A 15,180-nucleotide genomic window follows, 5' to 3' on the forward strand; every position below is an offset into this window, starting at 1 on the left:
TGCGTTGAGTCTTCGTTGCTGCGTGTGGGCTTTCTCTAGTTGAGGCGAGCGGGGGCTACTCTTGGTTGCGGTGCGTGGGCTTCTCATTGCGATGGCTTCTCTTGTTGCTGAGCAGGGCCTCTAGGCACAAGGGCTTCAGTAGTTGTGGCTCGTGGGCTCTAGAGTGCAAGCTCAGCAGTTGTGGTACACGGGCTCAGTAGTTGTGACACATGCGCTTAGTTGCTCCAAGTCACGTGGGATCCCGCCGGACCAGGGATGGAACCCGTGTCCCCTGCATTGGCAGGCAGATTCTTAACCACTGTGCCACCAGGGCAGACAGTTTTTAAAGCTACCCCATCATAGTAGGTTGGATGGTGGCACTGAAAAAGGTATAGCCAAGTCTGAACCCCCAGACTGGTAGGAATAAATTGAGTTTGGGATTGACATACACACACTACTATATATAAAGTAGGTAACGGACGAGGACCTACTGTAGAGCACAGGGAACTCTGCTCAATATTCTGTAATAACCTAACTGGGAAAAGAATTTGAAAAAGAATAGATACATGTGTGTGTATAACTGAATCACTTTGCTGTACACCTGAAACTAACACAGCGTTGTTATTCAACTATACTCCAATATAAAATAAAAATTAAAAAGAAAAAAAACAACAGACCCTGTGACAGTGAACTTCCTTATTTGGAGATAGGGTCAGGACTTCCCTGGTGGTCCAGTGGTTAAGACTCTGCACTTCCAATGCAGGGGGCACGGGTTTGATCCTTGGTCGGGGAACTAAGATTCCGCATGCCATTTGATGGGGCCAAAAACTAAGTCAAAAAAAAAAAAAGAAAAAAAAGGAAATAGTGTCCTCACAGATGTAATTGAGCTAAGGGTCTTGAGATGAGCTCACCCTGGGTTATCTGGGACGGCCCTAAATCCAGTGACGAGCGTCTTTGTAAGAAACACACACACAGAGGAGGAGGAGGAGATGTCCACACAGAGGGAGGCAGAGATTGGAGTGATGGGGCCACAACCCAGGAACACCTGGAGCCCTCAGAAGATGGAGGGGGCGGGCCCCTTCCGAGAGCCTCTTGACAGAGCCCGGCCCTGTAGACTCCTTTATTTGGACTTCTGGCCTCTGGAGCAGTAAGAGAATCAATTTCTATCTTTTTAAGTCACCACATTTATGGTACTTTATTATGGCAGGTCCAGGAAATGAATACTGACTCCAACCCCAGCAGTCAGGGTGGACCCTGGTTGACAGGTGGGGTGTTGTGCTCTGGCCTTGAGTCTTGAGGCATGTATGTGTGTGTGAGTTTGTTATGTAATTTAGATCGTACGGACAGACTTTGTAGTATCTTCATTTTAAAAAACAGGGTTTCATGAAAAATTTCTCATTTTATCCAGTAATTTTCACAGAATGTACTTTTTTCTGACGGCCAAATGTATATTACAAAATACGTGTGTATTTCATACAATTTGGAAGATACAGAAATATACACATAAGGAGTAAACATTATACTTGACGATGGCAACCAGAGATAACAATCATGTTTGTGTTTTTCTCCGAGGCGTGCACCTCGCTCAAAATCTTGTCAGGACGTGTAAAGTGGTGCAGCCACTCTGGAAAATAATCTGGCAGTTTCTTAAACGAAAAAAGAAACCTAAACTAAACCTATATGTAGGACTCAGCTATCGCATTCCTGGGTGTTCATCCCCGAGAAATGAAGACTCGTGTTCACACAAAACCTGCACATAATCCTTCAGAGCCGCTTTCTGGGTAGTGGCCCAAAGTGACGACTTACATGAATGGCTAAGTCAACTGTGTGTGTCCGTCCATCCCATCCACACCATGGACGCCACTCCCAACACAAAGGAGGGACCCACTGACAAACACAACAACTTGGGTGGCCTCCAAGACATCAGGTGGAGGGAAAAAGTCTGTGTCACAGCTTCACATACTGTGTGATCCATTTATGTAAACTTCTTGGAAGGACAAAATCACAGAGACGAAGAGCAGATTCGTGGGTGCAGGGGTTTAGGGATGGTGAGGAGGGTGTGACGTAGGGAAATGGCTGTGGGCGAGGACTAGCTCTGTGTCTTGACTGCAAGGTGGTTGCATGATAAAGTGGCACAGACACACACATACACACACCTTCTAACGCCAGTTTCTGTGCCGTCGTTACATAAGATGCAATCAGCTGGGTGAAGGGTACATGGGACCTCTCCGTACTATGTTTGCAACTTCTTGCAAATCAATAATTATTTCAAAATAAAATGTTAAAAAAATCCTCCTGGGAAAACAGACACCAGTCTCGGCATTTCAAACAGGTGATGAATAACAGGCACTAGTCACGGGACAGCAATGGAGGCACAGAAAAGCTGCAACAGTGCACGAAGCCACCTCCACCCCTGGGGGCAGAGGAAGGAAGGGGGTTCCCAAGCTCTGGGGTCCCCTGGCTGGAGCTGGGGGAGATCTGGGGATCCCTGTCCCTTCCCCACTCTCCCGGGAGCTGAGCCCAGCCGGAAGCCAGCTGGCAGCCCTGAAGGGGTCTTCTCCCCCAGACGTAGGGTGGATATAGGGAAGACAAAGGGGCGCTGGGGAAGCCCGGGTCAGTGAAGGGCAGGGTGTGCGTAGTGGATGCTCCCATCGTGGCTGTGCGTCACGTTTATCGGCTCACATCACAGAGCGGCCACTTCCCCCTTCGTTAAACCTTCTCAAAAGCATGCTTTAGGTGGCCACGTGTCACCCAGCCGGGTGGGTGCTGTCATCTGTTCAGTCAACCCCGCCTCCTCGCACGTGAATGTCCCGGGCGTGAATGTTTGCAGGCATCGTGATGGTGTCTTTGGAGGGAAGTCCTGTAGGAGTAGTCACGGGGTCACGGATATAAACTCCTTTAAGACTTGGCACTGAAAGCCAACTTGCTTTCTAGAAAGGTTCTACTGGTTCATCCCTCCTCCAGCAGGAGGGCCCGTCGTGGTGCACCTTGGCCATCCTGGAGTCTTATCTCTAAAAGAATATTTGCTGCGCACGGTACCCCTGCAGCCCAGCTCCTGCTGCCTGAGGAGTGTCCTTGGAAGGTGACGGGGAGGGTGTCCAGCACGGAAGGCCGGAGAGCCGCCCGTGCTCGGGGGTGACGCCTGGGGTCTGGCCGGCAGCTGCTCACCTCAGAACCCTCCCACCTGGCGGCTGCTTGCTGGGCCCTCCCTGCAGCCCTGGTCCCAGGGCCTGGCCCTGGCCCCGGCGTGGCTCTTCCTGGAATTGCCCTGGACGTCCCTCTACCTGCGGCTGCCTCATGCGCACTCACCCATCCACACACGGCATCCTGGGGACGCACAGACAACATTCAGATCTGGAGACATTGGCTGTCACACAGAGTCAGGCCCCTGAATACTTCCCCTTTGTGGAACCCTCTCCAGTCCCTAGGCGGGATGTCCAGCCCCTTTTCTGCGCCCACTTCCTGCTTTCTGTCTGCCTCATCTGATGGCTCGAGGAAGAAGCATCTGCCTTTACCCCCAGCGTGTGCTGAATCGTTCCTCCCAGCAGCCCCAAGGGGACCCCAGACCCAGCACCCACCTGGCAGGGGCTCCATGAACCCCTCACCTCACTGATGGGACCCAGGTCTCTCAGGTACACTGTTTGGAGCCCGCCCGCTTCCTGTCGCTCTGAAACGTGTTCACCCCTTCTCCCATCACCATTTTATAGATGAGAACCCGGGGTCCAAAGGAGAGTGGCTGGTCCCCCGGCCCACAGCTGGCAGGTGTCTCTCCAACCTGAGGTTAGGCCAGAGTGCCCTCCCCCGGTCCTGCTATCTGCAGGAGGTTGTGATTCTGTGCAGGGGACACCGGGCTGGATGTCCCTGGACTGAAACAGCCCCCATGGGAGTAGGGGAGGCTGGGCTTTGAGTCAGAGGCTGTCGGAGCTTGGGGGCGCCCACGAGAGGCAGTCGACAAACATCCCCCCAAGTTCCAATCACCACTCGCTGAACTTGGAGTTCAGACTTCTGGTCTCCCACACCCTGGGGCGGGGGGCCGTTGTTTCTCTTCCCGTGTGGCTGGTGTTTAAACCGAGGCTCAGAAGAGGGAAGGGCCCATGTTTGACAAGGAGGAGCATGTGAGTTGCAAGGAAGTGAGAAGCAGTTTTACATCTTCTCACTGAAGTGCAGCATCGCGCTGCGGCCAAGGGCACAGGGCCTAGGGGGACAGCTGGATGGATTTTCACAGACAACCCTCCCGTATCCCCCCACCAGGGCAAGAAGCAGGTGGCAACCAGCCCTAGTTCTCCGCTACTGAAGCCAGGGCGGGGCTTAACGGCCCCGAGAGACCAGGTAGAATGGACACAGCTATCGCCCTTACTGTTTGCCAAGACAAACTATCATGAACTGGGGGCTTAGAACTTGTTTGCTTTCGCAGTTCTGGAGGCCAGAAGTCTAAATCAAGATCCTGGCAGGGCCGCTCCCTCCTAAGGCTCCAGGGGAGGATCCTTCCTGCCTCTTCCAGCTCCTGGAGGCTCCAGAAGTTCCTGGGCTGTGGCCACGTCACCCCAACCTCCACATCTGTCACCACCTCTTCTATCTCTTATAAGGACTGGTCTTTGGATATAGGGCCCATCTGCATCATGCAGGATGATCTCATCTCCAGGTCCTTAACTAATTACACCTGCAAAAACCCGAGTTCCAAACAAGGTCACTTTCTGAGGTTCCATGTGGACCTGAGTTTGGGGGGTGCTATTCAACCCACTACCTGTCCTCAGGGCCTTCCCAGCCTCCTTGAGATTATAGCTACATTTTAAGCCTGACCAATAGGCAAATAATACTTGCCATGAATTTTTTACCCTGAATCGCAGTGCCATTTTATTCCCCAAGCTGTAGGCCAAGGGCCCTCATGCAACAGTTAAATAAATAAACCATTAAGGGGACAAACAAAGCATTGAAACTGACACAGGTGATGAGGGGAGATCTGTGACATTCACAGCCCCTACTGGACACCATCCAGGCTCCAGCTCCAGCCCACTTCCCATAAGGGTAAGCCCACCCCCATGTGCCGACCACCCCAGGGTTACCAGGACACGCCACCCAGGGTGCAGGCCGGGGGTAGCTGGGAACCACAGGCTGGGTCTGGGTTCTGTCCTTCCCAACCCACGTAGCCTCCTTGGGCCTCAGCTTCCAGAAGGGGCTGGGGTCATACGGTCCCTGCAGGTGCTTCATCCTGAAAAAGCCACGGCTCCAACCATCCAGCCAGGACATGTGCCGTAGTTCAGAACAGAAATTCCCACACGTGCATTTGTCAAACACGCAATTCACAGAAGTAGCCTGGCAAAGTCTCTGCAGCAGGAAATCCAACAACGATCTGCCTGGCCCATCCTTCGGTGGGAAAATACATATGACAATAACTCATGGTGAAAAATATGGCCTGGGAAAGAGACGCTTAAGGGATTTCTGAGAAGAGAAAAGAACATTCTGTTCTGTGCAGGAATTCTCCGAATCTCCCTCCACTTGGGTTCAAAGCCCTTTCTCAGCCACGCAAGGCAAACCTGCTGCCGTGTCCCAGGGAGACTGAGAGGCTCCCTCAAACCCCAACCCCTGGTGACACTTCTGCCCGCTTCCTGACCATCTTCACAGGAGGCTTACTCCTCCCGGACCCGCCTTCAGTCAGGAGGTCTCATGCCCGTGCCTTCCTGTGCTAAGCCTCCTGGGAACCAGCCCCGTGCTGGGCATGACAAAGACGGTGGATGGACCCACCCCAGGCCCCATAGTGAGCAGGACCCCGGCGGGCAAGCAGGCGGTGACAGTCTAGTGTGAAGACTGCTGCACAGTGAGGTGTAGAGAGCAAAGTGGTGTCCTGGCGAGGAAGCCCTGTAGCCGGGAAAGGCTTTACGGAAGGGGCCATTCATAGTGGGTCCTGAAGGGTGAGTAGGAGCCCACCAGGTGGAGGAGGGAGCACTCATGTGCAAAGGAGGTGTGATGGGTGGATTATGGCCCAGTGCATGTGGGTCATCCCTCACATGCTTTTCCCAGAAAAAGATAAGAACAGTGCCATTTATTGAGGGTTTGTACTTTACAAACACACCCTCACATGATCCTTGCAGTAACCCCTGAAATCGACATCATTACCCCCATTTTACAGATGAGAAAACCAAGACTCCAAGGGGGTTAAGTTGATCACAGGTGTAGGTAGCTCTGAGCTCTGGGCTATGCCTTGGACAGGTCCCACATGGTCTCTCATATGCCTGGTGCGATTGTCAAAAGTGCCAGACGCCCCTGACAGCTCTGTTCTGAGGTCTGTCCACATGGGCAGGCATTTCTGGGGGTTGCCGCTTCCTGACTTAGAGACAAGGTCAGTGCCCTCAAGGAAGGCAATGGAGCCGGGCAGACCTGGGTGGGAACACTGTTCGGCTGCGTTCTCTCCCTCCCCCTAATTCCTCTCCTTCCTCCTTCCCCCCACCACTCTCTCTCTCTCTCTCTCTCTCTCTCTCTCACACACACACACACACACACACACACACATCTCTCAAAGGAAAAGAAACCCAGATATCAGAATCCAGACCCCAGACCCAGCACAAAGCAGCCCTCAAGGGTAGAAGGGACTCACACACAGCAGCCAGAGGGCTTACACTTTCCTAGAGGAACCTGCCAGCCCCTGCCTGTGTTCCGGCAGAGCCAGTGGTGCCCACACAGGATCTGCGTTCCCAGGCTCCAGGCCACCCCCTTTCCCTCCCTCTGGGGCACTCAGACTGCCTGTCCCAGGCTGCTGGTGTGGAGGGGACCACCGCCCCTGCCCACTTCCCTCTGGCGCTTGGCAGGGGGGTGCACACAGACAAGGGTCTGTTGAAAACTGCACTCGCATCCCCATCTCCTTCACCTGGCTCTGTATGTCCACCGATAGGGTTTGAGTTGCCTTAGATGGCTGTGGGCAGCAGGATGGTGCCCTCTAAAATGCTCACTCCCTAACCTTGGACTCTGTGACCTTATATGGCAAATGTGGTTACATTAAGGACCCTGAGATGGGGGATTCTCTTGGCTTATCTGGGTGACCCTGCATGCATTCACAAGTGTCCTTATGGGAGGGAGGTAGACCGATGGTGATGTGAAGATGGAACAGGGTCACTTGAAGATGCTGCCCTTGAAGGCTGGTGTGACGTGGCCACAGCCAAGGAAGGCCAGCAGCCAGCAGTGCTGGAACAGGCAAGGAGCCATTCTGCCCTGGAGCCTTTGGAGGGGGGCCCTGCTGACCCTGGATTTCAAACTTCTGGCCTCCAGAACTGAGAGCATACAATTCTGTTGTTCTAACCCATCCAGTTTGTGGGCATTTGTTACAGCTGCCACAGGAAACTAATAGGTTCTTATACCTGAATAAATGAGTGAAAAGTTACAAGGAAGGACTGGCTACCAGTCCAGATTCCTGTGCGCACCTGGTGTGTTTCCCTTGTGCCCCTGCCCCGCCCCCTGCATTTTTCCAGAAGGGCCCACCCTGCACTGGAAGCCTGCAGAGGAGAAGGGCTTGCTTTGAACCAACGCTTGGAGCACCCCCAAGTCACCTATGGGCCCTGGCAAAGCTGGCAGGTATGGGTATGGGGAGGGCAGACCTCATGCTTCTGAGCCCACCACGTGGGAGTCATGGCCCTGAGCGCTGAAAAGATCCAGGTTCTCACTCAGGCTGCTCTCAGAGTCATCAGGGAGCTTTAACCAATTTTTTTTTTTTTTTGGCTGCACAGCGCATGGCATGCGGGATCTTAGTTCCCCAACCAGGGATCGAACCTGGGCCCCGTGCAGTGGAAGCGCAGAGTCTGAACCAGGATCACCAGGGAAGTCCCAGCTTTAACCACTTCTGTTGCCAGGTCCCCACTTTGAACCAATGAACGAGAAACTCAGGGCAGTGACCATGCTCCATTCCCGTGACTGTGTTACTCTCGGCTTTAAACGTGGCAGCCTTAGGATCTGAACTTGGCCACCTGGAGAGGCATGTCCCCCTTCCCCTCAGTTCTCGGGGGCTATTAGATGACTCTACTGTCAGGGAGGACCTCAGCTGCTGAGGAGACCCACACCCCAGTCCTGGATGTCACACGGCTGGCGGCCACTCTCCTGCCCAGATCACCCGACATGAGACCCCCACTCCATTCACACCCCTCAGGGGGCCTCTTAGCACTTCCTGGCCCCCAAACTGGGGTCCGGGGCCCTCTGACTGGCTATCATCCCAGCCATGGCCGCTGCACCGCGGGGAGCCACATTGGACCACCTTCCTCTCTCCCCCCTGCTCCAGTTCCCGTAAGAGACTTTGATGGGTTTCAGTTTGCAGAGGGCAGGGCGTGGGGCGTTCCTCGGAACTGTCACCCTCTTCTGATTCACAGTACCTCCACCACACCGCCTGCCTTCAGTGGACCCTTTATCGATTTTTTTAAAAAAGACTTTAAAAAAGACGGAAAAACTGAGGGGAAGGCACAGAGAGTTCCCATATACCTCCTCCCCCCAGAATGCTCAGCTTCCCCAGCTTCAGCATCCCCGCCAGGGTGGTACCTTTGTCACAGTCAATGAGCTACACTGATATATCGTCATCATCCAAAGGCCACAGTTTACGTCGGAGTTCACTCTTGGGCTCGCTATAGGTTTGGACAAATGTATAATGACTTGTGTCCATCCTTACAGAATCACACAGAGTAGTTTTTTTTTTGGTTTTTTTGGTTTTTTTTTTTTTTGCGGTACACGGGCCTCTCACTGTTGTGGCCTCTCCCGTTGCGGAGCACAGGCTCCGGACGCGCAGGCTCAGCGGCCATGGCTCACGGGCCCAGCCGCTCCATGGCACGTGGGATCTTCCCGGACCGGGGCACGAACTCGTGTCCCCTGCATCGGCAGGCGGACTTTCAACCACTGCGCCACCAGGGAAGCTCCACACAGAGTAGTTTTATTGCCCTAAAAACTTCCTATGTGCCACCTCTTCATCCCTCCACCCACCACCCTGGGCAACCACTGGACTTTTTACTGTTTCTACAGTTTTTGCCTTTTCCAGATGTCCTATAGTTGGAATCATACAGTCCGTAGCCTTTTCAGATTGGCTTCTGTCACTTAGTCATATGCATTTAAGGTCCCCCACCACCACCATGTTTTTTAGTGGCTTGATATCTCATCTATTTTTAGCCGTGAATGGTAGCTATCTATCTATCCATCACCTACTGAAGGACATTTTGGGCTTCCAAGTGTTGCCAATTATGAATAAAGCTACTATAAACATGTGTCTGCAAGTTTTTGTGGGGATATAAGATTTCAGGTCCTTTGAGTAAATACCATTTGATTGCTGGAGCAAATAGTAAGAATATGTTTCGTGTTTTTTTTTTTAAACACTGGGCTTGTGAATAGTCCAATCAAGTCTAACGTTTGCTTTTTTTTTTCTTTACATTTTAGTTATTATGAATTGTAACATTCATACATAAAAGTGTACACATTGTAAGCAAGGCGGTTTGATGAATTTTCACAAACACATTCGTATAATCAGCAACCTGATCAAAACACCTAATACCAGCACCCCAGAAGTTTCCTTGAGCCCCTTTCAGTCACTAACTGTCCCCCACACGCTAAGGATAATCACTATGAATTGATTATGCCTGTTTTTAAGAGTATGTTTAGTTTTGTAAGAAACTGCCAAACTGCCTTCCAACGTGGCTGCACCATTTTGCATTCCCACCAGCAGTGAGTGAGAGTTACTGTTGTTCCACATCCTCACCAGCATTTGCTGCTGTCAGTGGTCTGGATTTTGGTCATTCTGATAGGTCTGTGGTGCCCTAATCCAAATTTCGTAGGAAACTGCTTTTTGTGGCACCTTTTCCCATCTGTTAATCTAGGCTCATAATTGTAAAACTGTTTTCATCCCTTTAGCCTTTGCTCTGAACCATCCAAGCCAAGCCCTTCTGGGATTAAAAACAAAGCCCGCTCCACGTCAAGTGCCGCCGAGTCAAGATGGGGCGGGGGGGGCGAGAGGGGTGCCGTCGGGGCAGGGACAGGCTCTGGACTGCAGGACATAACCCCAGAGACTGGCCGGGATGGGAGGATTTGCACCACCTGAACCAGTGTTTCAAGATAACAAACCTCATATCAGTGGTGTCAGACTGTGTACAGCGTGTGTAATTTGTTCTTCTCATTTAATCAATATTTATGAGATTCATCTAATAATGGCCCTAATTCCTTCACTTTCACTGCTGGATGGCATCTCACTGCACAGATCAGGATGCACTTAATTCTCCCATTGGATGTTGATGAAGTCTTCAGTTTTTCATTGTATCTGTCAACTTTTGCTGACAGATGCAATGTAACAAGCCATCTCAACACTTAGTGGGTCTATACAATGACCCTTTTATGTAGCTCAGGTGTCCCTGAGCCACTGAGCAGCTCTGACTGGGCTGGCCTGGCTCATGGCCGCTGAGCTCTCTCATGCCCCGGTGGCCAGCTGGCAGCTGCATGATCGCATGATCTGGGATGGCCCTGCTCACGGGGATAGCAATCGATGAGGGTACCTGGGTCCTCCTCCTTGTGGCCTTTTGCTCTGCAGGAAGTTCAGCTTTCTCGCGTGAAAGAGTCACTGCAGCCAACCCCCGTGCACAGCACTTTTCAAGCCTCTGCTTGCATCCCACGTGCTAATGCCCACTGGCCAAAGCCACTCCCCTGACCAATCAGGATTCAGTGTGCGGGAAGGAGACTCCATCTCTTGAGGGGAGGGAAGAACTGTGTCCGTTACCTTCTGCCACGTTTACCATCATGAAGGCGCTTCTGTGCAGTCCTACGCGTCCCTGGGGCCTGTGTGAGGTTTGCTGTATACGAAGGTGCCATATTGCTCTTGGAAATGGCTGTGCCTGTCCTAATCTCAGCAGCAGTGTATAGACACTACCCTGTCGTGACCTCGCCAGTGCTTCCCGTGCTCGGGGATGAGCGGTTATCTCACTGGTTGGAGCTCATTGACAGGACTGCTGGTTGAGGCTTTGCAAATGCTATTGGCCAATTTGCTTTCTGCTTCCATAGTTTGTCTGCTTCTATTTTTGTCCCTTTATGTAAAATGACTCTGTGTGTGTGTGTGTTTGGTTATATATGATGTTTTGAGATGATCTATCTTTATATACAGTTATATGTGTATATAGTTATATATTATTATGTATTATATACATGTGCATATACATATATGTGCATTACACATAGCGCGCGTGCACACACACACACACACAGATTGTTACCGCTGCTCTGGATACATGCATTGCAAACATCTTCTCCAAGCTTGTGGCTTGTTTTTTTTTTTTTTCTGAGGTGTCTTTTCATGCACGGTGGTTTACAATTTTAATGGTAAACAAACATCAATCTTTTCCTCTTGTGCTACTTGTGTCTTGCTGGAGACATTCTTCCTTAGCCTGGCTCATGAAAATAATCTTTTTTTTTTGTTTTGTTTTTAAGAAGTTCACATCATTTCTTCTTTCCATATTTTGGTTTTTAATCTGTCAGGAATGGGTATTTGAGGAGACTGTGAGGTAGGGATAACATTTCATAGGTAGGCAACTCAGTGTCCCTAGGTGGTAACTAAAATATCTAACTTCACCCTGAAGATCTGCACACTTTATACCGTGTCCACATGCTGGGTAGTTCAATTCTAGGCTTTTGGTTTTTTCCATAGTTATTTCTTTCTCCCTGTCCCAATACTACCCTGTATCCATGAAGTAACTTTGTAATAAACCATTGGATCTTATAGGGCAAGGATTCTGAACTGTATGATTTTCCAAATGGCATTTCCTAACTCATGGTTGCTAGTCTGTAAGAATGAAATTGACTTTTGTTCACTCTTTTCCAAGGAAACTTGGCTTCGTAATAATCCTAAAAGCTGTCTGAGACTCGCCTGGGGTTTTCTGTGTAAACAATTATCACTGGTGAATAATGGCCACTTGTTTCTTCTTTAACAACCTTTGAACCTATTTCTCTTTCCTTGCTTTGCTGCGTTTTCTGGGACCTTCAAAGTGATATTGACTAGAAGTGGTGGCGGAGGCCACCTGGCCTCATCCTTGAACTTACGGGGAGCACGTGTTAGGCTCCACTAAATATGGTAGAAAACCGTTCTCAGGTCGAGGGGGTCTGCTTCTTATTTGCTGAGAGGATTTATCGCGGGTTGGGTGAAAGAACACGCAATGCGTTTCCTGCACCCGCTGCGGTGGCTCTGGGGGTCTTCCTTTGCTCTGTCGGCTGGGGACTGGGGTGAGACATCAAGGCCTGTGAAAGGCCACGAGGTGAGCAGCTGAGCTCACGGAGGCCCTGGCCTCCTTCTAGCCAGGACCCATCCGCACACAGAGGGCTGTCCCCAGGGGCCTCTCCATCTCAGCCACCCCATCCCAGGTGGGGCCCTCTGGCCGTGTCCAGGAAAGCAGACGTCCAGGCCCGCCCATCCTCCCACTCGGCTCTCGGCTCCCGGATCCAGGCCATGTCAGGAACAGGCGTGTCTGCTCGTGCTGGGCAGCGAAGCCTGCGGTGTGCGCCGTGACCGCGCTCTGTGGGGTCCTCCCTGCTGGCCTCAAGGAGGCTGCCCGGCCGCCTGGGTAGCAGCCGGCTCACGGCGGGATGCGCGATGCAGGCAGGGGCTGCCCCATGGGGTGGAGGGGAGAAGGGGTCCTGATCCTGGGCCTGTCCCAGTCCTGGTGAGGGGACCTGCCTCTCCCACTGCCCTCCCCGAGGGGCGAGCCTGCCGGAACCTGAGATACCAGTGTTGTAAGAGCTGTTTCTCCCTCCCTCTGACTCCTCTGGAATCCCAGCCCCGCCCTCCCCTAGCCTCACGGCCTCCCCAGATTGATAGGTCCCTGGAGAGGTTTCCTCATCCTGCAGATGGGGCACCCGGATCCATCAGAGACGTGGAGCCCACCCTGTCTGTGTGTTCCCGGAGGGACAGCCCCCGTTTCCTGGAGACGCCCCTACCCTGCATTCCCCCTTCCTGGGACACAGGGCAAACTCAGCCCGAAGCCACAGAGATTGTGAAATTTTGGTTTTGGCTGGGTTGAGTACAGTCCTGGGCAAGCAAGGGCCATGCTTGCGCCAGAAGCGACTGCGCCTGGGGGAAAGGGATGCCCCTCAGAGCCCCTCATGCCCATGGATCCAGGCCCACCCCAGAAGATTGCTCTGTGCTCCATGAGGGAGGCCCTGAAGCCCAGGCTGCCCCGGGGGCTGCAGCTGTGCTGGAGGGTGGCTGAGAGCCTGGGGTCCTGACACCCGGGCCCCCCGCCTCCTCCTTTACTCCTGGTGCAGAAGCTGAACTTCAAGCCCTCACACATGGACTTGTAGAGGCTGGAGAGCATGGGCAGGTGGGTTGTGGGAGGGTGAGGATGGAGGTCTGAGGGGAGGCCAAAACATGGGTCCTTCAAGGTGGGGCTCCAGGCTTCAGGGACACCTGGGGCGTGGCCTTGGTATTTGTTATCTGTGCTTTATAATAAATAATCACAAACGTAGTGGCTAAAAACACATCCATTTATTATCTCACACTTTCTGTGGTCAGGAGTTGGCAGAGATCTCTGCTCAGGGTCTCAGCAGACTGTATTCAAGGTGTCAGCTGGGCTGTGACCCCATCTGAGAATCAGGGGCCCCTTCAAAGCCACGTGGTTGTTGGCAAAATTCGGTTCCCTGTGGTCGCAGGGCAGAGGCCCCCATACCCTTGAGGGCTGCCAGCCGGGGACCACTCAGCTCCTTGCCATGTGGCCCCCTCTATAGGAATTTCAGTCCATGGCTGTTTGCTTCTTCAAGCCTGTAGGAGAATTTCTGCAGCTTCAAATCTCTCCCCGCAGGGAAGGCTGGACCCTCTTCTAAAGAGCTCACCTGATTAGGTCAGGCTCACCTGATTAGGTCAGGCTCACCCAGGGTAATTCCTGTTTGAGTGACTCAAAGTCAACTGATTAGAGACCTTAATTACATCTGCAAAGTCTTCACCTTTGCACATACATTACCTAATTATGGGAGTGAAATCCCATCACATTACCGGTTTCACTCAGATTATACTGGCCCTTTTAGAATTCTGCGTTGGGACTTCCCTGGCGGTCCAGTGGTTAAGACTCTGTGCTCCCAATGCAGGGGGGCTCAGGTTTCACCCCTGGTCAGGGAACTAAGATCCCATACGCCATGCGGCACAGCAAAAAAAAAAAAAAGATGGAATTCTGCCTTCCCTCTGGGTGAAAGCACATCATCGTCTTCATTTACATTTTCACATCAACCCTGGTGACCTTAAACCTGGGAGAAAATGCTAGGTGTTTATGCTGTTGTTAATCTTATTAACAGTCTGATGAGGAACATACCCCCTTTACAGATGAGAAAAATGAGGCTCAAAGCACATTGGCATATGAAGGGCACATGAAGGGTGCCTTCTGCTGGGTGCTCCAGGTCACACCAGGTTGGAGGGAGGTAAAGCCTGGACTTAACCTTGCACAAACAGACCCCCACCCAACTGCCGACAGGTCCCACCATCTACACAGCCTGCGACTGATAGCCCCTCCCCAGCCAGGTGCTGGACATCCAAGGAAGCACAAGCTGATTGCTCTCAAGCTCCCCCAAAATGCAGTGGGATCACGGATGGTGCAGACTCTAGTCCGAGGGGCATCTTACATCCCCTGAAGACTCTCAGAGCTGCCTAGACCCACCTCTCCTCCGCTCAGGAGGAAGACCTTCCGTGGCCTGTTTGAACCCTTCTGCTGATGGAGAGCTCCCTTCTCCCTGAGGTAAGCTTCCCCTTCTCTTGAGAACTCAGCCCGAGAATTCAGCTTCATGCCGAGACACACCCACCTCCTTGCAGCTCCCACCCGCCCGTTGTTTGGAGGCGATGGGTTGCTGTGGCTCCACCATGATGATGAAGATGACAGATGCTGTGCATCTTGAGATGGTCACTCTCCCTCTCTGAGCTTCAGTTTCCTCATGCAAAGCTAGGGGCCAACCTGGACTTGGTTCTCCAAGGGTGGAGACAGCGTGCTGGCAGGGAGCTTCAGGGCCTCGTAGTCAGGAAGGGTGCTGTGTGACCCTGGGCAGGTTGCTTTCCTTCTCTGTTTGGGAAAGTGGGTGGGAGAGTCTTCAGGGACTCCCTCCCAACAAGGAGCGATTTTTATCCCCAGCCCCAGGGACTCCTCCAGGAGGGGCCACTTGGCCCCACTTCCGCACATGGCTCAGCCCTGCGTCTGGCCCGCGGTCGTTACTGAGCATGTGCACAGTAAGTGT

The sequence above is a fragment of the Mesoplodon mirus genome (assembly GCF_964341445.2).
Source record: "Mesoplodon mirus genome assembly, chromosome: 2".
Lineage (NCBI taxonomy): Eukaryota > Metazoa > Chordata > Mammalia > Artiodactyla > Ziphiidae > Mesoplodon > Mesoplodon mirus.